A 24,704-nucleotide genomic window follows, 5' to 3' on the forward strand; every position below is an offset into this window, starting at 1 on the left:
CGAGCGTCCTGGCTTAAGGTACGCGTGTACGCCCAGTTTACAAGACTTGCCCCCACCTGGTTCTATGGTAGTTTCACTCTGACAAAAATGGCGCTGAGCACTATGGGACTTAACATCTGAGGTCATTAGTCCCCTAGAACTTAGAACTACTTAAAACTAACTAACCTAAGGACATCACACACATCCATGCCCGAGGCAGGATTCGAACCTGCGACCGTAGCGGTCGCGCGGTTCCAGACTGAAGCGCCTAGAACCGCTCGGCCACACCGGCTGGCTTCTCTCTGTCGCCACAGGACATCCGTTGTATCGAAGAATGACATGGCATGGCATATTTCTACGAAGTGACGTAGCAATGAAATATAGAGCTTCATTCGCCTTAAAAGTTTAAGGTTTTGTCTGTCATTTCTATGAAATAATAAAAGAGGAAGGAAATTACGGTAACAGTAATAAATTAAAAACTTTACAAATCATTAATAGTCTACCGCAAAAATAGAAAGTAACGGATCTGCTGCCTATGTCCACATAATATGCTTTATCTGCTTGTAAGCTTGAAAACAAATAAATTAACTCGAAAAATAGAATTCTTCAACCTCAGGTTTCACCGTTTAGCACCTACTATTTGTAATGTGAAAATAGTGATATGATCCCCGATTATAAGATCAGTTTCGAGGAGCGTTTCAAAAATTTGTAATGAGTAGGAGAATACTGGTGTTTTTTTTAGCACTTTTCGAGAAAAGCAGCGGACGGTGGACAGACTAAGTTTCCTTTTATTCCACTACTTAATTTAATATTTTTACTCTACATATCTTGAAACTGAATCAGTCAAAATTTTCCAATCATTGCTCGACTTCCAAGTCTATTACACGAAATAATAGGAATAAAAAACCGAAAATCGGTTATTTCAGAAATCGTTTTCAGGATAAACGGGCGTGAAAAAAAAACGATATAACCGAAAACCGATTGTTTCAACGTTGAACGCCTTCTCTAATGTAGGCACATAGTTTTATTCTTACTGTTGAACGACAGCTCGCAGACCTGTCCATAAACTAGAACTGAAATTTTACAAGATACATCAACTTTACACCGATTAATTTACTCAGTGAAGGCAAGTCTTCCGCTTCAGAATGTATCGACTCTCCGGTTCAGATAGTGTTTTTCGATGTCAGCACTGGTACTTGCTACTGCAGTCAGAGCAGAATGCCGAGGTTAATCCTGAGGTTCTCTTTCTTTTTCATGGCGTATGGCTACATTTGTCGTTGTACGTTAACTGCAGGACAACCAATGCTGGTCTCCTGGAATCTCACCCTGATCACCAGCCTCTTCATTGTTACGCGCGAGATGTTTGAAGAGGTAAATCGCGCAAATATTTTCCCTTCTTTCCAATGCCGCTCTTATGTCATCTAGTTTATTTTCAGTTAAAACAGATACCCCACCTGCCAAACTATGCAGAAGCGATGTGGACTATCATGGGGTGATCACAGACTGCTCTGCAGGGTCTTGGTTTCTGCGATATGCTGACGGCGCTTGCGTTCTATGTGAAACAACCTGCTTCATCAAGTGGTAGAAGAATTCTACATTGGTAATTTTACACGTCTGTGCTTCAGTGATAAAGAAGTGGATTCTCTGTCACGCGCGACCGCTACGGTCGCAGTTTCGAATCCTGCCTGAGGCATGGACGTGTGTGATGCCCTTAGGTTAGTAAGGTTTAAGTAGTTCTAAGTCCTAGGGGACTGATGACCTCAGATGTTAAGTCCCATAGTGCTCAGAGTCAGAGCTCACGTCCAAATGGTTCAAATGGCTCTGAGCACTATGGGACTTAACATCTGAGGTCATCAGTCCCCTAGACTTAGAACTACGTAAACCTAACTAAGCTAAGTCCCATAGTACTCAGAGCCATTTGAACCCGCCATTTGATTCTCTGTCACAGCAGAAAATCTTTATACCAACTTTACACCAAAGATGTTGTTCAGTAAAGGTAGTCTCCTGGTCCAGAATATATGTCAGTTGCGTTCGTTTGCTGATGAAATAACTCTCTCGCGAAAGATCCGTAACTGAAGACTGGAAAGTGGTACAGGCCGTTGAATTGTAGGCCCGTATGACTGAAGTCGACTTGTAGCGGGGATCCGAAACACATACTGTTCCAGAATTATTAAGTCCCTCGAAGAAAAAGAGCTATTGACACACAAGCAGCACGGATTCAGGAAAAGCATTCTTTTGAAACCCAACTGATCCATTACTCATGCGATGTAATGAGTGCTATCGACACGGTATGTCAAGTTGATTCCATATTACCAACTTTCCAGTAGGCTTTGGACCCCTTTCCTTACAAGTAGCTTCTAATCAAACTGAGTGCCTATGGAGTATGATATGTGTGACTAGATTCGTTATTTTGTGTCAGAAATGTCACAGTTGGTAGCGATTATTGGGAAGCTGTTTAGTGAAAGAAGCCATACATGCGGTTCCCCAATGAAGTGTTAAAGGCCTTCTGCTGTTCTTAATCTGCATAAACGATTTCGGAGACCGTGTGAGCAGCTCTCTAAGACTGTTTGCAGATGATACTATTGCTTACAGTCTAGTAAACCTTCGGACGATCAAAACGAGTTACAAAATTATTTAGACACAATATCTGTGTGGTGCGAAAAGTGGTAATTGACCCCAAAAAATTGTGAGTTCCTTCGTCTGAGTACTGAAATCCCGTTAAATTTCGGGTAAACGATGACAAAAATTTAAAGGCGGTAGATTCAACTAAATACCTAGTGGCTACAATTATAAGCAATTTTGGTCGTAACCATCACATACAGGGTGGGGCAAATAAAAGTGGCCTGGAGAACAGAGTTCCAGGGTACAAAGAAACACAGCAGAGAAAAGCAAGTACAGAACTAACCTGACTATAGCACGTATTGAAAGTGGTCACCATTCACCTCCTGGCACTTTTGGGTCCTCGTCAGCGAGTGCTGAAGACGAATCGAAGCTGGACTGCTAAAATTACTGCAGTCCCATCCGAAATGTTCTGCTGCAATTCTTAAGGACTTTGCGGGTTGCGTTAAGCATGAGATTTGAGGGCTCCCCACAAAACGTATTCGCACACTGACAGTTCAGGTGACCTGGGCGGCCAGCTAGGCCGGCCGGTGTGGCCGAGCGGTTCTAGGCGCTTCAGTCTGGAACCGCGCGACCGCTACTGTCGCAGGTTCGAATCCTGCCTCGGGCATGGATGTGTGTGATGTCCTTAGGTTAGTTAGGTTTAAGTAGTTCTAAGTTGTAGGGGACTGATGACCTAAGATGTTAAGTCCCATAGTGCTCAGAGCCATGTGAACCATCAGCCATCGGCCAGCTAGGGCCCGCGACCAGATTGACCTCTCTAACAACTCTGTCAAGCGTGAAGACTGTGTAAATATGGCCCCAACCGACTGTAGGGGCAGCTGCTCCGTCCTTTTGGAAGGAACTGTAAGTCTTTTCCTCCTCCGTTAATGTACGAGACCGCCTACACTTCACTTGCCCGTCCTCTGCAAGAGTGTTCAAGAGTGTTTTATCTGCAGTATGGAGATCTTAACAAATATGATTTGCGGAGAACATCGAAAAAGTTCAAAGAAGGCATCCTGTTTTGTACTATCGTGAAATAGGTGAGATACTGCCACGGATATGATAAGGAATTTGGAGTGGAAATCATTAAACGAAGACGCTTTTCTTTGCGCGAAATCTTTTCATGAAATATCAATCATCAACTTTCTCCTCCACATGCCAAAATATCTTCTTTACTCCTGTATACATAGGGAGAATTGAGCGCAGCAATAAAATAAGAGAAACCACAACGCAGACACAAAAATTTAGGTATTCATTCCTCCGACGTGTTATTAGAGTCTGTAACGGTCGAAAACTTGTCGGAAAGTGGTCCCACGAACCCTCTGCAAACAAGCGTAAATTTGAAAGTAATCATACAGATGTAGGACTCAACCATAACTTTTAAATACGTTTTAAATCTGTAAACGTAAATACCGAAGCTCATTTGCATACTTAACTGTATGATTTTCGTCCTTCTCTCCTGTAATGTGCACTATTCTGTGATTTGCGTTACTTCTAAAAGATTAGAATGAGCGAAGTTTGACTGAGAAGTAAGGTTGATACAGCATTCGGCGTGACAGCAAACGACAAGTTTGTTTCGTTGGCTTCTTCGAGTAATCGCTGTAATTTATTAGCAGCACTTTAAGAAAAATGACTGGCACGCCAAACAGTGTTACTAATAATAATTTATTATCTCATAAGTAATATTAGCATCTGATAAGACGTTAACTTCACTAGAAGACAAGTATCTTCTGATAAATGTCTTTAGACAGCTGGCCCAGTGCAGACGGAAAACTATTTAGCGTTTGGGTTCCTATCTTTATAGGAGCGATGTTCAGGCTGTGCGCCGCAGAATTTTCGTTGCTAGTAGAGTTAATGTCACGACTTGCCGTTAGGCGCCGATACTGATACGGTGACATGATGTTGAAACACAAGCATCAGTGAGCATTGCATCTGAAGACAGTTAGTATGAGTCCGGACACAGTGAGAAGGGCTTTACTCATAAAGCGGTTATATCAAAACAACAGCAATAGTGCTGTTGGTCTTCGCGAGTATCGATGTATTAAAGGAATGCGGAGTGGTTCTATTTTCCGTAGCGGGACTGAAGAACATGATTCGAGGTTAGAATTACCTGGCGATTTGGCAGTTGCTCCTGGGAGAGGCTGACACACAGCTACGTAACAAATTGTTGAAGAACTTACTGTTGCCATGGCTGTGACTGAAAATGCTGGGCTCAATGTGCGATCTTCAAGCAGTGTACAAGCTATGTCACGTCAGCTGAACGTTTCGTGGTCCACTGTTCGAAAAGTGTTGCGAGCAATTGTGCAATGGTAGCTCTACTGTGGTTCCAGGCTGTCGTGGATGCAGACGATCGTCACATTGAGCAACGTTTCTATCCTGGGGCGTAAACATGGTACGCAATTAACAAATGTTACTGTCCCACGTGGACTTAAAATGTGTACATTTCATTGCTTTATTTGTTGTTTCTCCTCCACTTGTCTTTACAAATGTCTCCACAAACTTTCACTGTGATACGATCATTGATTTTCAAGGGGGTCCTCTGAAGTAACGAGAGTTTAATCATAACCACTTTGTAAGTTCACTGCCCATTTGTAAGTAAAAGTTGTCTATAACTGTGTCCCTTCAAGTGGACAAAATTTCAAAGTCACCACAATGAATGGTTATGGCTGAAGGTGGTTCGCGAAAGTCAATGAAGCATAAATATTCACAGTTTATTTCGTATTGTGTGGGTGGACATCATGTAGAGACAATAATCGGAGTCTGATGCGGATCTCCAGTCTGATGCGGATCTCCAGTTGTGGAAACCTAGAATTTCCGCCGACGGGTATGTACACTGCTGGCCACTAAAATTGCAACTACAAGAAGGCGGCATGCAACAAACGTCATATTGGAACGAAATTTATTACGTGCTTGTATATGCAAATGATACGTATTTCGCTATAATCATACCAAGCAGGAAGGGGGTAACACCATCTACGTTCTGTTTACTGGGTATCCCAGAAATGTTGCGACAAACTTCGAGGGTTTGTCTTGATAAACAAAACAAGGACAGGAACCCGTGTCCAGAAATGTCGTCCAGAGCATCGAGGTCTTAGCCACCGTCGCGTACTAATAGGCCGCCCCTTCGACAGCAAACGTGGCTTTGTACGCTGAGAGAGCAAGCAGAACATCTCGAAATGTTGTTTGTTATTCAGTGATCGTGACTGATTGCCACGATCGCCAGTGGAGAAGATGGAGATATCTGCTGTGTAGAAAGGCTTTGTCTGCTATGAATGTGATGTTCGGTTGCCTCGGTGGATGACGGTTTCGGACACGAGTTTCTTCCACAGTTTATTTTTCCACTGGAACGCTCTAAAATCTCCAGTGTTTTTCGGTGTACAGGAGAAAAATAAACTCCGGATGGGAACCCACATTAGAAACTGTTGTCCATCAAGGCAAGAGAGCATAGCATTCATAGGAGAGAAGGCCTGTCCACAAAGCAGCTAGCTCAGTCTTCTCCATTGGCGATCGTGACAATCAACCACGATCACTGAATTAACAAAAAGACATCACGCAGCGTTTCGCCTACTGTCCGTCAGCGTACAGTGTCACGTTTGCTGCCGAAGGGGTGGTCTAGTGGCAGGCGCTAGCGCCTACTACTTCGACGCTCTCTAGCGTCGTCGGATGACGTTTCTGGACAAAGGTTCTTATCCTCAAAGTTTGGCGCAAAATTTCTGGAACACGCTGTATAAAGAAAGATTACACAAGTGGGCCCCAACTCTCAGAAATCGCGTTTGAATGTTGTTTGTTTGTGAGAAGGAGAAATGTGTCGGAGTTCGACGGCGACAGGACTGTGGCCTATCAAGATTGTGCCTTTTCGTTCTTTGCTACTGTTGCTTACATTGGTTCAGATTCCACAGCTGTCATTCGCATATGGAATCGATGAGTTCAGATAGACCTACTCAATGCCATGCAGGATCTCAAGAGCCCCAGTCGACTACCCCTCGGACGACTGACTTATTGTACGCTCGACCAGCCTCGTCATGTATCTCGTGTCAGTAAACAGATTTATTGAAAACGCATACAAATTCTACCAAAATACCAAAACCATATGTCATGAACATTCTGGAAGAAACTGAAACATATACGCACACGAAAAATCATCCGTACTATATTCTCAATTTACAAGACGATGTTAAACATAAAAATTATCTAGAAAATTATATTGAGATTTTGGAAACAGAGAACGGATAAAAAAACACAGCAAACAAAATATAACCGTAGATAAAAATCTTGACAAAATTGTAATATAGATGAAACAGACATCACTGAGTAGCAAGGTTACATTGAAAAAATAAAGCATCACGAAAAAAAAAATCCACACAAATAGAAATTACGTAACTTATGCCAGTCTGTCAATAAACAGACAGTCGGGAGTTTATTCACTGATGCAATATCGGGGTCTGTTCCAACTAGACATAAGCACATATGTCATATGACGTTTATGTACAACTTTTATAAACGTAAATAGATTCACCAACTGCAACACCTACTGTTGTAACTGAGAATGGCACTATAGACGTAACAAGATTGTAGTGAGGAGGAAGCGCCACTAATTAAACTATTTGCAGCTTGCCTGGAATAATTCTTTATAAAATATACACTCCTGGAAATGGAAAAAAGAACACATTGACACCGGTGTGTCAGACCCACCATACTTGCTCCGGACACTGCGAGAGGGCTGTACAAGCAATGATCACACGCACGGCACAGCGGACACACCAGGAACCGCGGTGTTGGCCGTCGAATGGCGCTAGCTGCGGAGCATTTGTGCACCGCCGCCGTCAGTGTCAGCCAGTTTGCCGTGGCATACGGAGCTCCATCGCAGTCTTTAACACTGGTAGCATGCCGCGACAGCGTGGACGTGAACCGTATGTGCAGTTGACGCACTTTGAGCGAGGGCGTATAGTGGGCATGTGGGAGGCCGGGTGGACGTACCGCCGAATTGCTCAACACGTGGGGCGTGAGGTCTCCACAGTACATCGATGTTGTCGCCAGTGGTCGGCGGAAGGCGCACGTGCCCGTCGACCTGGGACCGGACCGCAGCGACGCACGGATGCACGCCAAGACCGTAGGATCCTACGCAGTGCCGTAGGGGACCGCACCGCCACTTCCCAGCAAATTAGGGACACTGTTGCTCCTGGGGTATCGGCGAGGACCATTCGCAACCGTCTCCATGAAGCTGGGCTACGGTCCCGCACACCGTTAGGCCGTCTTCCGCTCACGCCCCAACATCGTGCAGCCCGCCTCCAGTGGTGTCGCGACAGGTGTGAATGGAGGGACGAATGGAGACGTGTCGTCTTCAGCGATGAGACTCGCTTCTGCCTTGGTGCCAATGATGGTCGTATGCGTGTTTGGCGCCGTGCAGGTGAGCGCCACAATCAGGACTGCATACGACCGAGGCACACAGGGTCAACACCCGGCATCATGGTGTGGGGAGCGATCTCCTACACTGGCCGTACACTACTGGTGATCGTCGAGGGGACACTGAATAGTGCACGGTACATCCAGACCGTCATCGAACCTATCGTTCTACCATTCCTAGACCGGCAATGGAACTTGCTGTTCCAACAGGACAATGCACGTCCGCATGTATCCCGTGCCACCCAACGTGCTCTAGAAGGTGTAAGTCAACTACCCTGGCCAGCAAGATCTCCGGATCTGTCCCCCATTGAGCATGTTTGGGACTGGATGAAGCGTCGTCTCACGCGGTCTGCACGTCCAGCACGAACGCTGGTCCAACTGAGGCGCCAGGTGGAAATGGCATGGCAAGCCGTTCCACAGGACTACATCCATCATCTCTACGATCGTCTCCATGGGAGAATAGCAGCCTGCATTGCTGCGAAAGGTGGATATACACTGTACTAGTGCCGACATTGTGCATGCTCTGTTGCCTGTGTCTATGTGCCTGTGGTTCTGTCAGTGTGATCATGTGATGTATCTGACCCCAGGAATGTGTCAATAAAGTTTCCCCTTCCTGGGACAATGAATTCACGGTGTTCTTATTTCAATTTCCAGGAGTGTATTATGACGTATTCTATGCGGTGGACCCCGCCCAAAAGAAAAAGAAGATCAATACGTTGCTCCGTTTCCGAGTTATTTAACACTGAAGTTAACTAATCAGGTGCCGGCCGATGTGACCAAGCGGTTCTAGGCGCTTCAGTCTGGAACCGCGCGACCGCTACGATCGCTCGTTCGAATCCTGCCTCGGGCATGGATGTGTGTGCTGTCCTTAGGTTAGTTAGGTTTAAGTAGTTCTAAGTTCTAGGGGATTTATGACCTCAGATGTTAAGTCCCATAGTGCTCAGAACCATTTGAACCATTTGAACCAATCAGGTAGTCGCGAACGGAAATCCAAGCAGCCTGCCAAAGGCGGTGTCGCCAGGTCTGTTCTTCGTGTTGTTTCCTCAAAGCGAAGAAAAGTAGGTTTTGCTCACCTAACTTATATTCATCACTTCCGAAAACGGCGCATTTTAATTAGTAAGAGCGTTTCAGCATGTGGTAACTCGCAGACCCACAGATGTCTGTACATTGTCACATTTTAGCCCATGAATGTGATTGAATTAGCACACGTGCAACGGCTTGATTAAATAACTTCAATGCTAAATAGCTAGGGAATAGCTCAACGTATCGATTTTTTTCTTTAGAATTATTTTCCAGCGAACCTCCTTGCAACACACTTACAAGTTTTTCATACTGTTTCTGACCACCCTGTATAATTTAACCCGAGCTTAGACAGTATTAAAGTGTGCACCAATCTTTATGGCATCTCTAAACAGAAGTAAATGCTTTACACGTGTGTATGTCCGGGATTCCCTGATATGAAACAAGTATCGCAGAAGTGTTAGATTTAATGCGGGGAGTTCCCTGCTACGCCGATCTAAATCACTGCGTGTCGGTCAGTGAGTCTGTCGTGATATTCTGTAACATACTATATAAAGACGATGTTACTGTGTTCAACGTGAATTTATATAAAAATTTTTTGTAATGCATATGTTACGCTGTATCGTCCAAAGAGACTTGCGAACAAGAAGTTAATCGTTTTTGTAAGGGAACTAAGCTGAAGTTGACCGTCAAGAATTCTCTTGGTGAGCATATAAACCAAGAGATGGGAAAGTTACGTGATCATACGGTTCACAGGAAAGTTCAAACAGTGTTGTCTCTTATCTCCCAAGTAAGTAAAGCTTCAGTGACGTTTAATGTATATAATACACCAAAAAGTTCAGTTTTCAGGGATCCGTCAAAACAGTTAGAACTATTTGCATGGAGCCTTTTTTGTACGTGTGCCTACGCCTGTCTCTCCGTCCAAATAGTACCCAGTTTTTTTATGTTTAAAATAAAATTTAATACACTTTACAAATCAAACAAGGTTTTATTAAAGCGTTTTAATAAATGTTTGAAAGAAATTTTTAATTATTTTCACGGTAAACATCACATGAAAGGGGAGGGGGGGGCGTTCCCCACAACACATCTCACGAAGGAGGGAGGGTTTCCAATTTTTAAAAAAAAAGAATCCTCAGGTAACTAATGGACGTCCGCTTCCTAGAATTCTTTTCCCTGTCGGTTGATCGAGAAAACATTGTGCTCGCTTTTATCGTAATGTATCTGCTCACATCCCACTTTGACATTGTACAAGTAGTGAGTGTATGGAACATTGTTTCTGGGCGTATTCCAGACATTATTTGTAGGCGCGTTTCTATATCTTTGGAAACTTCCACAGTCATTAACAGTAAATACTAATTATAGTTACTGTTTTATTTATAGGTATTAATTTTCATGTGAATACCTGCTGTTATAAGAGGCTCACACGGTCGGAAAATACAAAAAAGAGAAAGGTGTTACTCTACATTTTCGTATTGCCATCTTATTTGCTTATTAACTATTTATTTCCTTAGATCTTGTGTGTAGTTACACAATCAATACAGGGGTGCACATAACTTGCGCACATTATTAAAAGCTTCGACATTCTAACAACTGTTCTATTTTATTTGTAAACTACCATACAAGTTCAGACTTCTCTGATTGTCCAGTTATGGCCCTTTCGCGAGAAGTGTGTGGAAAGAGGAATATGTTGCTTGACATTTATTGGAAACTTTAATACTGAACCTTTCCATGTTTCTCAACGCCACTCTTGTAGCAGCTGCCTGTGGAGTTGGTTGGACATCTCTTTGACGCTCCTGTGCTTGCTAAACGAACGCGTGGCGAATTGCTTTACTCCTCTTTGAATATCCTCTATTTCATAGTCATACGGTATTATGTGTCCACACTGATGAACAATATTCAAGAATCGCTCGAAGGATTCTTACAGTGAATCTGCTTTTATGCACATTTTGCGACTATTACTGTCTTCAGTGAATGATCGGCAATCCCGTAACCGAACATTAATCAATATTTCCAGCTATTTTGCTTGCAAAACGTTACGTTTGTTCATGTCGAGGACCAACTGCGCATATATGCCTCTAGAGTTGATCAATTGTGGGTCTGCGTGCATTTCTCTACATTTGTGTAACGTTGCGACTGCCCCGTACTCAGCGGCATCATCCACAAACGGTTTTATGAGGGTTCCAACGTAACTAAAAGACCATTTACATGCTCCGTGAAACTCGTGGTCGTCTAAAAAATTTCTCCCGCCGGAATCTGTGCAATTTTAGAAACAAATGACATAACACTAGAGACCGAAACTAGAACAGTTCTTGTTTGTCCTTGTAAGACTTCTCAGATGTTTACTCGTTTCCGTTAGCTCAACTTACTTCTTACTACTGGAATTCAGGCAACGGGTTTCACATATTTACTTGTTGCTCGAGAAAGAACGTTGCACAGAAAGAAGGATTTAAAAAATTGGACCGTACGCCTTTATAATTGCATTGACATAATTGAATTCAATTTCGATAAGAATTGTTCATTACTTTCGGAACATCGTAATAACTGTGACCAATAACGGAAAGAAAGATAATTCATCAGCGAGTGGTGATATGAGACTATAATAAGCGAAAGACTCAATTTGTTTTTACCATACAATTTCCTTAATGCATTATGAAAAATATCGTATAGGAAAGAAATACGCTTTTTTTACTTTTATGCAGAAAGAAAATATTTTACAAAAGCTACAGGAACGTTTTTAGCATTGCCACATTTAGATAAAATAGTTTTCCTTAGATCTAATGCTTCAATATTCTGAATAGAAATCGTCAGCAATAGAGACCGAAGACTTCCGGCATAAGAAGTCACCCTCGCTCTGCCAAGGATCTTGTCAAAGAGGATGGAGGAGCACACAGAGGTTTAGGGCACTCTCTTGCTCCTGGGTTAGGGAACTGCTCTTAAAATGCGGAAGAATTAACTATGATCAAGGCATGATGGTACAGAAGGCAACGGAAACCAGTGCATTAAAGACAATGTGTATCCACAGGACATGTGGCCTGTAATTGAAAATGTGTTGACGTCTCTCCAGTGGAAAAAGATTCCGGGAAACGACTGCCGAGAGGAAGTTGACCATGAGAACAAGATGGAATAAAAAACGAAGCGGTAAAATTCTGCGAGTCGTAGCGTGGAATGTCAGAAGTTTGAACGTTGTAGTAAAGCTAGAAAATCTGTAAAGGAAAATGCAAAGGCTGAGTCTAGGTTTAGTGGGGTGAAGTGAAATGGAAAGAGGTTAAGGATTTCTGGTAAGACGAATATAGAATAATAACAACAGCAGCAGAAAATGGTATAACGGAAGTAGGATTCGTTATGAATAAGAAAATAGGGCAGAGAATTGAACAGTTCAGTAATAGGGTTGTTCTCGTCAGATTCGACAGCAAAACAACGCCGATAAGGATAGTTCAGGTATACTGGCCGACGTCACTAACAGAAGATGAAGAGATAGAAAACGTGTATGAGGGTATTAACGAACAATTCAGTATGTAAAGGGAGATGAAAGTCTAATAATCATGGAGGACTGGAACGCAGTATTGGGGAAGGAATACAAGAAAGGATCACGGGAGAATATGGGCTTGGCAGCGGGAATGAGAGAAGAGAAAGGCTAATTGAATTCTGCAATAAATTTCTGCTGGTAATAGCATATAATTCAAGGACCACAGGAGGAGGAGGTGTACTTGGAATAGCCCCGGAGATACAGGAATATTCCCTCTGGATTACATCATAGTCACACAGAAATTTCGAAATCAGATATTGGATTTTAAGGCGTACCCAGGAGCAGATATAGACTCAGATCACAATTTATTAATGATGTAGAATAAACTGAAGTTTAAGAGAATCATCCGGAAGAATCAGCGTGGAAGGAAGTTGGAAACTGAAGTACTGAGGACTGAGGAGAGGATGTGAATACTGCGATAAGCAATCCCATTGTAGGCAGTTCAGTTGAAGAGGAATGGATATCTCTAATAGGAGTGATCAGGGATGTTGGACAGTCAAAAATAGGTGCAAGGAAGGCAACTCTGGCGAAACTTTGGGTAACAGAAGATATACTTCAATTGATCGACAAAAGAAGGAGCTACAAACATGTCCAGGTAAAGACAATACCATAATATAAATTACGTAGGATTAAGATAAATACGAAGTGCAGGGTAGCCAAGGCGAAATGGCTGCAGGAATGGTAAAAGAAATGATCGTCGGAAGGACGGAGAGAAGGCAAAACAACCTCTGGTGAAATTAAAAGCAAGATTGATAAAATTAAAAGTGTAATGGAGTATCACCGTATTACCTTTAAATGTAGAGGGAACAACGGATCGATGGAAAGAGTACATTGAAAGCTTCTATGAGGGGAGGAGTTGTCTGGTGAGGTGACAGAAGAAGAAACTGGAGTCGATAAGGAAGACATAGGGGATCCAGTATGAGAGTCAGAACTTAAAAGAAATTAAGGAGACATGAGATCAAACAAAGCAGAAAAGGTAGATAACGTTCGTTCATTGAAGAAGCAATGACCGAAATAAAAAGAATGTTCAAGAGCGGGATGAAAATTCAGAAAGGAAGAATATCAACGATAAGATTTGCTGATGACATACTATTCTCAGTGAAAGTGAAGAAGAATTACAGTATATGTTGAATGGAATGAGAGGTTTAATGTGTGCAGAATGTGGATTGAGAGTAAAACGGAAAAAGGCAAACGTGATGAGAAGTAGCAGTGATTAGAAGAGAAATTCATAAATTCATGACGGGCAGCATCAAAACAGTCAGAAGACGGATGACTCGGACGCAGACGCGCCGGTTACAAGTTTGAGAACTGGTAACTTTACCACTGGAACTAACTGCGTGCTCAAGCTCACGTTGCTCCTGTCGGTAGGATATACATGTAAAAGGAGTCAGTGAAATCGATTACTTTTGTTTCTCGAGAACAGAGTTACTGATTCCTTCAAGTTTTCGATTCTGTTCACCACTAAACTACAGTTTACAACGTAATAATCTCAACTGCAAAGGAGGTGGGTGCTGTCAGGTGTGAATATTACCTAACCACCAATTTAACAAGTCATGATTCTGAAACACGAGAACGAATTATTCATATAAGTACAGATAGTTTGGTAGAAGCCACTGTCGGAGAAAATCACTTTGGGTTTCGGAGAGATGTAGATGCAAGCCAAGTAATACTAACAATGCGACTTACCTTAGAAGACAGACTGAAAAAAAAAACACACCTACACTGACGGACCAGTATTTGCATAATTAGAGGAACCATTAGATAATTCTGAAGGTAACAGGGAAACACACAGGAGCTGCTCACACAGCATAATGCGCAGCCTGAGTGTGTATTAAGGCGGTTTCCCATGCTCATTTGGGCAAATGCTGGACTGGTCTATAAATTCCGCCTCAGAGGATATGATACATATATAGTTAAAATAACACACGGAACAAGGTTCAAACAATTCACAGATAGATGGCTACACGATTTCTCTTCCTTACTTTACCTTGACGATTGTGAAGTCAGGAGAGGTATCCGGCGACAGCCGGCCGCGGTGGTCTAGCGGTTCTGGCGCTGCAGTCCGGAACCGCGAGACTGCTACGGTCGCAGGTTCGAATCCTGCCTCGGGCATGGGTGTGTGTGATGTCCTTAGGTTAGTTAGGTTTAAGTAGTTCTAAGTTCTAGGGGACTTATGACCTAAGATGTTGAGTCCCATAGTGCTCAGAGCCATTTTATCCGGCGACAGAGTTAAATAAGAAAATGAAATGTACCAACCCGAAAAAGCAGACCCCCATACTAGTCGGGAGAAAAGTTAGAGAAAAGAAGAATAAGCAGTTTAAAAAAAACAGGAAGTTAAAGGTTATTTAGAACATGTACGGAAACTAGTCTGTAGTTATAGCAGTCGAAACATGAGAGGGAGACGGTAGTTGAGTATGGAGTGTCACAGAATTGGGCAGCTTATCCCTCATGTTATTCAGCTTGTTCGTAATGCAAGTAGTATGGGCAACCAATTTAGTAAAATGAGTTACAGTTCGCGAAAAGAAATCTGGAAGACCTTATGAATGAAATAGATATTATCTCGAAATTACGTTACAAGATGAACAACAAAAGTAAAATCGTAACTGTAGTTCGACCGTTGAACAGACTCCCCAATGGACGACGTAGTAATAAGCATCCCCGGTGTAGAGAAACAATTGAAGGAGCTGAAAATAAATAAGTTACCAGGTCCAGATGGATTGCCAATTCGGTTTTACAAAGAGGACGCTACGGCATTGACCGCTTAACTATTCAGCATTTATCGAGAACCTCTCCCCCACCAAAAAGTCCCAAGCGACTGGAAAAAACGCTCATGACTCCTGTATACAAGAAGGGTAAAAAAAAAAAAAAAAAAAGGAACGGACCCGCAAAATTCCAGACCAGTATCCTTAACATCGGTTTTCTGCAGAATTCCTGAACATATTCTCAGTTTGAATATAATAAATTTCGCTCAGACTTAGAAGCTTATGTTCACGAATCTTCACAGTTTTAGAAAGCACCACTCGTACTAAACCCAGCTTGCCCATATCTCAGACGATATACTGCGAACTGTGGACGAACGGCAACAGGCAGATTCCTTATTTCTACACTCCTGGAAATTGAAATAAGAACACCTTGAATTCATTGTCCCAGGAAGGGGAAACTTTATTGACACATTCCTGGGGTCAGATACATCACATGATCACACTGACAGAACCACAGGCACATAGACACAGGCAACAGAGCATGCACAATGTCGGCACTAGTACAGTGTATATCCACCTTTCGCAGCAATGCAGGCTGCTATTCTCCCATGGAGACGATCGTAGAGATGTTGGATGTAGTCCTGTGGAACGGCTTGCCATGCCATTTCCACCTGGCGCCTCAGTTGGACCAGCGCTCGTGCTGGACGTGCAGACCGCGTGAGACGACGCTTCATCCAGTCCCAAACATGCTCAATGGGGGACAGATCTGGAGATCTTGCTGGCCAGGGTAGTTGACTTACACCTTCTAGAGCACGTTGGGTGGCACGGGATACATGCGGACGTGCATTGTCCTGTTGGAACAGCAAGTTCCCTTGCCGGTCTAGGAATGGTAGAACGATGGGTTCGATGACGGTTTGGATGTACCGTGCACTATTCAGTGTCCCCTCGACGATCACCAGTGGTGTACGGCCAGTGTAGGAGATCGCTCCCCACACCATGATGCCGGGTGTTGGCCCAGTGTGCCTCGGTCGTATGCAGTCCTGATTGTGGCGCTCACCTGCACGGCGCCAAACACGCATACGACCATCATTGGCACCAAGGCAGAAGCGACTCTCATCGCTGAAGACGACACGTCTCCATTCGTCCCTCCATTCACGCCTGTCGCGACACCACTGGAGGCGGGCTGCACGATGTTGGGGCGTGAGCGGAAGACGGCCTAACGGTGTGCGGGACCGTAGCCCAGCTTCATGGAGACGGTTGCGAATGGTCCTCGCCGATACCCCAGGAGCAACAGTGTCCCTAATTTGCTGGGAAGTGGCAGTGCGGTCCCCTACGGCACTGCGTAGGATCCTACGGTCTTGGCGTGCATCCGTGCGTCGCTGCGGTCCGGTCCCAGGTCGACGGGCACGTGCACCTTCCGCCGACCACTGGCGACAACATCGATGTACTGTGGAGACCTCACGCCCCACGTGTTGAGCAATTCGGCGGTACGTCCACCCGGCCTCCCGCATGCCCACTATACGCCCTCGCTCAAAGTCCGTCAACTGCACATACGGTTCACGTCCACGCTGTCGCGGCATGCTACCAGTGTTAAAGACTGCGATGGAGCTCCGTATGCCACGGCAAACTGGCTGACACTGACGACGGCGGTGCACAAATGCTGCGCAGCTAGCGCCATTCGACGGCCAACACCGCGGTTCCTGGTGTGTCCGCTGTGCCGTGCGTGTGATCATTGCTTGTACAGCCCTCTCGCAGTGTCCGGAGCAAGTATGGTGGGTCTGACACACCGGTGTCAATGTGTTCTTTTTTCCATTTCCAGGAGTGTAGATCCCGAAAAGCATTTGACACAGTGCCCCACTGCAGCATATGGAATAGGTTCCCAGATATGTAAGTGACTCGAAGACTTCTTAAGTAATAGAACTCGGTATGTTGATCTTGGTAGCGAGTGTTCGTCAGAGACAAGAGTACCGTCAGGAGTGCTTCAGGGAAGTGTGTAGGACGGCTGTTGTTTTCTATACGCATAGATGATCTGCTGGACAGGGTGGGCAGTAATCTACAACTGTTTGCTGATGGTGCAATGGTGTACGGGAAAGTGACTGTATGGGAATACAAGGTGATTTAGGCAAAATTCCTAGTTGGTGTTATGAATTACAGAGAGCTCTAAATGTAGAAAAATATAAGTTGCTGCGGATAAGTACGAAAAACAAACCCCTAATGTTCGATATTTTGAACATGGCTGCACTACGCCCAAAGGTTACAGAACAGCAGGAATGAAGGACAGCCAACCATTTGCAAAAATGGTGGTTATCAAATGACCTTGACCGCGTTTTCGACTGATCGAAATCCGTCTTTTTCAGAAGGACAGACAGTGAATTCCTAATGTGATGTTTGTCTGTCCTTCTGAAGAAGACGGATTTAGATTCGTCGAAACCGTGGTCATGGTTATTTGAAAACACTGTTTTTGCAACTGGTTGGCTGTCCTTTATTCCTGCCATAATGTTGGAATGCAGCATTAGTAGTGGGCTACTTGGCACAGTAACATCGTTTAAATATCTGGGCGTGACGTTGGAAAGCGATATGAAATGCAATAAGCATGTGAGGATTGTTGTAGGGAAGGAGAACTGTCTACTTCGGTTTATTGGGAGAATTTTGGGAAGACGTGGTTCGTCTGTAAAGGAGACGCTGGTGAGACCTGCTCTTGGGTACTGTTCGAATGTTTCAGATCCGGACTAGGTCAGATTGGAGGAAGATATTGAAGCAATTCAGAGGCGGGCTGCTAGATTTCTTACCGGGAGATTCGAATATCACTAAAATATTGTGGAGATGCTTCGAGAAATCAAATTGGATTCTCTGGTGAGAAGGTGACGTTCTTTTCGAGGAACAAAATTCAGAAAATTTAGAGAACCGGCATCTGAAGCTGGCTGCAGAACGACTCTGCAGCTGCCAACATGTATTTCGCCTAAGGACCACGAAGATAAGATACGAGAAATTATGGGTGATGTGAAGGTATATTGACAGTAATTTCCCCCTCGCCCTATTTGCAAGTGGAACAAGAAAGGAAATGACTAGTAGTGGTACAGGATACCCTTCGGCACACGCCGTAAGGTGGCTTGCCGAATATGTATGTAGATGTAGTAGAATGTAACGGAATTAAGTCGAGGGATGATGAGGCAGTTAGACTACGATACGTGTTTTGCACGATGGCGAGTAAAATAACTGACGATGGTAGAAGTAAAGAAGATATAAAATGCAAAGTGGTAAAAGAGATACTTTGGCATCTAATATAAATGTAACTGTTTGGAAGTCTTTTCTGGAAGTATTTACTGCGTTTTATTGGCAGAACACTTATAAAATGTAACAGACTCGCTAAAGAGATTGCCTACGCTACGCATGTCCATACTCTTTTGGAGTATTGCTGCGCGGTCTGGGATCCTTACCAGACAGAATTAACGGAGTACATCGAAAGTTCAAAGGAGAGCAACACGTTTTGTTTTATCGCGAAATAGGGGAGAGAGTGTCAGGACATGATACATGATTTGGGATGGACACCATTAAAACAAAGGCGCTTTTCGTTACGGCGGAATCTTCTCATGAAATTTCAATCACAACTTTTTCCTCCGAATGCGAAAATGTTTTTTTGACGCCGACCTACATGGGGAGAAACGACCATCATAATAAAATAATGGAAATCAGAGCTCCCACGAAAAATATAGGTTTTAGTTTTTCCGCTCTCTGTTCGAGAGTGGAATGATAGAGAATTATTATGAAGGCAGGCACTTTAGTGTAATTTGCGAAGTATCCATGTAGATGTAGATGTAGATATAGATGTAGATGTAGACGTATGTGTCTGGAATGTAGCTTTCTACGGAAGCGAAACGTGGAATAAAACAATCCAGATAAGAAATATGATGGTACAGAAGAAACTTGAGGATTAGATGGGTAAATGAGATAAGAGATGAACAGGTACTGATTGAAATCGTGGAGACAAGTTTACCACACAATTTTCCTAATGGAAGAGATCGGTTGATATCGCACAACCTGAAGTATAAAGGAATAATGAATTTGGGAATGTAGAAAACCGTGTGTGTGTGTGTGTGTGTGTGTGTGTGTGTGTGTGTTTGTTGGGGGCGGGGGGCGTGCGGCAGATTGTAGAGGGAGACCAAGCCTTTACTTTAGTAAGCAAGTTCGAGTGGATGTTGGTTGCAGAAGTTACTCAGAGATGAAGAGGCTTGCACAGGATAGAATATCCTGGAGAACTGTACCAGATCAGTTTTCTACTGCAGGTTACTCTAACAATAGCAATGGACGACCAAATCTTCCCAATTAAATGAATAAAATTGTGACTCTGTGCCACATGCAGTGTATAGTCAGAATCTCTCGTGCCTTAAACAAATTCCCTGCGGGCGCATTCCGCAGCATTTATTTTGACTGCCCATACGTGGGATCTGCGAAGTCTGAAGCTGAAGGTAACATAACGGGTGGGAATCTGTGATAATGCCTGTCCTTACGTAGATCCCGTGGGGAGCTACCTAAAATAGATCCGCGCAGACGTATGAACCAAATCTAGAGGCGCCTTCAGCTAAAACACGCTCAGCTGAACCTTCCACAGCAGGTGGGACAGCTGTCTGATTCGAAGACTTGAGTCGAATATTTGAACTTTACTAATAGATTCTGAAGAGACTGTGCTCCAATCATCCTGAGTATTACCAGATCACACTGATTCTCCTCACGCGTCTGCGTTAAGACGGTTAACCAAATACTGTCTCAGCTCCTTTGCAGTTAAAAAGCTACAACTGATTTTCGTTAACCTTTGTTAACTCTGAAAACTTAAGTGTAGTGTCAGTTAATTTCTTATATGATAGTTTTTTTTAAATCTAATCCATACTATTTTGTTTAAATTCCTTCAATTTTTCACTGTTGTTATCTACGTTTTTTCTGTATGCATTACTAACATATATGTAATAGAATAAATACGTTATTGACCCCGGGGTTCATAGCGTAGCTTAACATTTCTTAAAAATGCAAGACCAATGATCCGTTTTAGATTACCAAATGGTGGGCGTGTATTTATAACAAAGAAAATAAAACAAAGTCCAGATTGCTCCAGGTTTATACACGTCTCCTGCAGTGATGGCGGGATGTGCTGCTTAGATGTAATAATTAATTACAAAGCTGTTCGCTAATTGTTAGGATACAACATTAATGTAGTGTTGTAACATTAAATTCATAAAATGGGTGCAAAGAAACGCAGGTTATACAACGTCTTAGAAGTTATTTAATTCGATTGATAAATGAATAGTTGCGTACGAATATTTGCGCATCAGGGAATCAATGACAGATGATACGGTTACCCAGGGCAAATCAGCTATCGTTGCTCTTGTAAATATCCAAGTGGGGTAATACCAGACCAACACGCATTACATGTAGGTAATGCCCTATTTTACCAATAATTTATTAGAATTTTGACGTTTCAGTTAAGCAGGAAAAGAAACAATCCTTCAGCAAATTAGCAACATATTGTACTAGAATTCAAACTGTTACAGGTATTATAAAGTACTATAGCACGGTTTGCACAGCCACTAGACAGGAATCATCACATGTGAAGACAGACTCACACAGTTACATTATATTTTAAGCGTTATTAATGATTCAGTACAAAAGTGATTATTATTTACAGGTTGCTCTTCCTAATAGTATCGTCTGAAAACTTTTTTATTATGTATGACTGGCTTCATAGATTTTGGTGCATTAACAGTTTTCCTGTGTGCGGGACTTTGACCGGGTAGCGGTCGGTGGGAAGGCTTTCCAGCACGAACACTTGATGCTGCTGATAGCCTGCACGTGACACGACACAACAGGTGCCCGAAGGCCTGGGGAACGATTTCAGCTGTTCCTTCTCACGGTCAGAGAGGTTTGCCGAACGTACGACTGGTGGAGCGTAGCCTCATGCTCCCGTGGACACAGCTTTGTTAGACGAAATAAATAATTAATTAAATACTAATTGGCGACAGGCCTTGACACAAGCTGTACTCGTCCTACTAATTGGTTTCCTGAATAAGTGAATCTCCTCCACCTCTGCTGGATAACATACGACAAATGACAGAGATCGAAATAGTGAATCCGTTCATCCTAAACTGCTTCACTGCGGAAGATCATAGTCCGATCCCTTGAACAGTGGCTAGAATAGGGGAGGGGCGGGTATAAAGTATAATATATAATGGAAATTGACTAATAATTGCTACTAGAATAATAAAAGAAATTGGAAGGTATAACTGAAAGAAATTAAGATACAAATGTTCTGAGTGAACGTTAACTGACACTAATATCAACAGACTTTTAAAGTCAATACATTTTTAGATCATCATTCGTCATTTAAATTTACGTACTTCTTTTTCCTATTACCGTTACTGTGCATAGAGCTTGGTATGACAATACTGCTTCCGGATCGCCCCTCCTCTACTCACGCAAATTCTTCTTGTCTGTTACGATCCTCTTGATGTAGGATTCTCGGCGAGGGCGAAATGATGAACAGATGTGATTATTTATATAGATGGCCGTAGATAAACTGCATCTCCATAATAACTTTTATAACACTTCTTTAATATACGGTTAGAATACACATGTTGGAACAATAGTAAAACGACGGAACTCGTCATACTTCCACCCACTACCACTTATAGAGACAAAGAGGTGAAGATACAGAAATTAATCAATTGAAGAGCGCATCTCTACTTGTTTTGTTTGTATCTCAATATTATCACTGATGCAAAGTAACTTATTATTTTATATGTGTATCTTATATGTATAAAAAGAAAAGACCGAGAGAAAAAGTAATAATAGTATGATTCATTACACCCTGCTTTACGTCATCGCATGAACGCCGAAATGGCAAATTTGAGATAAGTGATCGCGGAATAGAAAAACAACTGCAATCGCTTAGTAGTAGAAAGGCATCTGGATCACATAAGATACCTGTGAGATTCTATAGAAATTATGCGAAAGAACCTGTCTCCGTTTATGCATGTAGCAACGTCTCAAACTTTACTGCTCTTACCATTCGCTGCCAAAGGACACCCACATTGTCAGGCAACAATATAGTAATTTAGTTTACCAGTATTGTTGTTATTCTATCCTGGACTTTCCATTGTTAAAGTATTTCCAACCAGTTTTATCACAGCTGTGCTCTGCAGTAGTATGAATATTGTGACTGCTACACCATTATTTTCTATTACAGTGTGTTAATCTATTTTTTCGGTATGGACAATTTCATTGTGTGGAGGGGTCTGTCCTCATGTGCAAGTAGTGAAGCCATTGGGGCCAAGGAAAAGAAACAGAAAGTCGTTCAAAGGCAATATAGTGATAACTATTTCTATGATGTCCTTCTTGGTGTGGTGATAAAACATGCCCAATCACCGAACATGTTATGAACGGTGAAAAACTCAGAAATCATGTTACGGTTTCAAGTAAACTGAAACAGTATTTATCAACAAAACATCCTTCTCTATTAAATAAGGACGGGAATTATTTTCTTCGGTTGAGGGAACAAAATAAAACATAAGTGTAGCTCATGGCTATGTCGGTACACATTTCGCAAACAGTACACAAAGGCTGAAGGCTGAACTAATCGCTAAGGCCAAAAACAAGAAACAATAGCAGAAACATTGTTAACGACGATTTACGGACATGTACAATGACTTCTAAGGCATTTAGAACGAAAAAATTAAGAGCAATCAGAAGTACTCACTTCACATCGACGAGTGAACCGGTATTGGCGGTCACAACAACTCTTTCCTACGTAAGGCATGTTGATGGAGATATAATTGAAAAATGTTCTCTCATTCACCAAGAACCCACTGTTGTTAAATGTTGAAAATGAGATGAACGAATAAGTAAAAGCCGCTAACTTCATCAAATTGCGGCCGCTGGCTATGCGGGTTTTTGACTTTTTGTGTCAAGAACTGGGATCAAAACATACTACACTTCTACTACATACAGAATTGAATGTTTACGTGAAACTAAAGTGTTAAAACGAATGTTTGAACTTAGAGATGAGGTAATTAAATTTTTTTATGTTGAGTGGCATGCGTGAATGTTTGCAGGTGCTGAATGAGCATCTAAACTGGCATATCTTACGTGTATTTTACCCCACTTAAGTGAAATAAACGTAGAAATACAAGGTAGAAACGAAAATATTCGTATTTAGTATGGATAACATTCAAGGATTTATCAATAAGTTAAATTTGTTGATACAGACAATTGAAAATGGATCATGTGAGATGTTTCCAACCATATGACCCCTAACTGTCGATAATAAGGTGCTAATGGACTTAATTAAAGGACATTTAGTACTCGTACAGCAGACTTTCAAAACATATTTTGGAGAGAGTATTGAAGATCAAGGTTCACATTGAAGGTACAAGCAGAGTTATTTACTTTAAAATTCGTATTACAGATATCTACTTTACATAGTGAATTAAAGTTAATAATCAGTTAATAAATGCATGGTTCTTTTCCTTTTTTATAATAATAATAATAATAAATGATCACGTAATGAGTTAATAATTAGTAATTATATTAAGATTGAAACGACTTTGGGGGGACTTTGAGGGGAGTCTAAGCCCATCTGAATGTATCATGACGAATAAATTAATATTTTAATATTGATATTTTAACGAAAAGTTTTATAGAATTAAACCTTTTTCATATTTCAGCTTAAGACCCTCTCTTAAACTCATGACATCCCTCCACTTCCCCTTTCTGCTTCCTTTCCTCTCTCCCAGTCACCATCGCTCCATTTTCCCTTTCCCCTCTTTCATCCTTTCCCCCTCCCCACTGCCCTACTTCATCAAGATACCAATTTAAAGCACTGGCCGCAGTTACAAAACACAGTACTCTCTGCTGAAGATGGGTTGCCGATGCAACTACTTAGGTAAATTCTACATTTATGTACAATTCTCTTCTAGTTATTGTAAAATTTTAGACTGTACATATTTAATTTAACTTCGTTTTATCTCTGAAGATGATCTAGGGGGATCAAAACATGTCATGTAATCAAAATATGCAACTGAGAACGAAGAATAAATGACAAATGTTTTAAATATCAATATAGTTGCTGATTCTAGCTAGACGAGTATGTCATCCAATATGAAATAATTAGGTATTTGTTGTATTGTTATCACTGAGAAGATATGGTATCCATGTGAATATTCGATGAAAATATTCTTTAGCACAAAAACCAGACTTGTCTGATGCAACGTGTAGTAAGAACATTCACTGCTTGAAGATTGTGTAAATATACTTTTGGAGAAGATAGTGTAGCTGAATGCCATTGCTCTTCATCAATGAGCATTTGTTGTGTGTTACATAACACTGAGTATCTTCTATGAATACAGATAATTCTTCAAAAAGAAAGTATAAGTTTTACAAATGAGCTAAGCATTGCCGGCAAATTATTTGTTACCTTCTTCAAAACT

Source organism: Schistocerca nitens, chromosome 8, assembly GCF_023898315.1.
Source record: "Schistocerca nitens isolate TAMUIC-IGC-003100 chromosome 8, iqSchNite1.1, whole genome shotgun sequence".
Lineage (NCBI taxonomy): Eukaryota > Metazoa > Arthropoda > Insecta > Orthoptera > Acrididae > Schistocerca > Schistocerca nitens.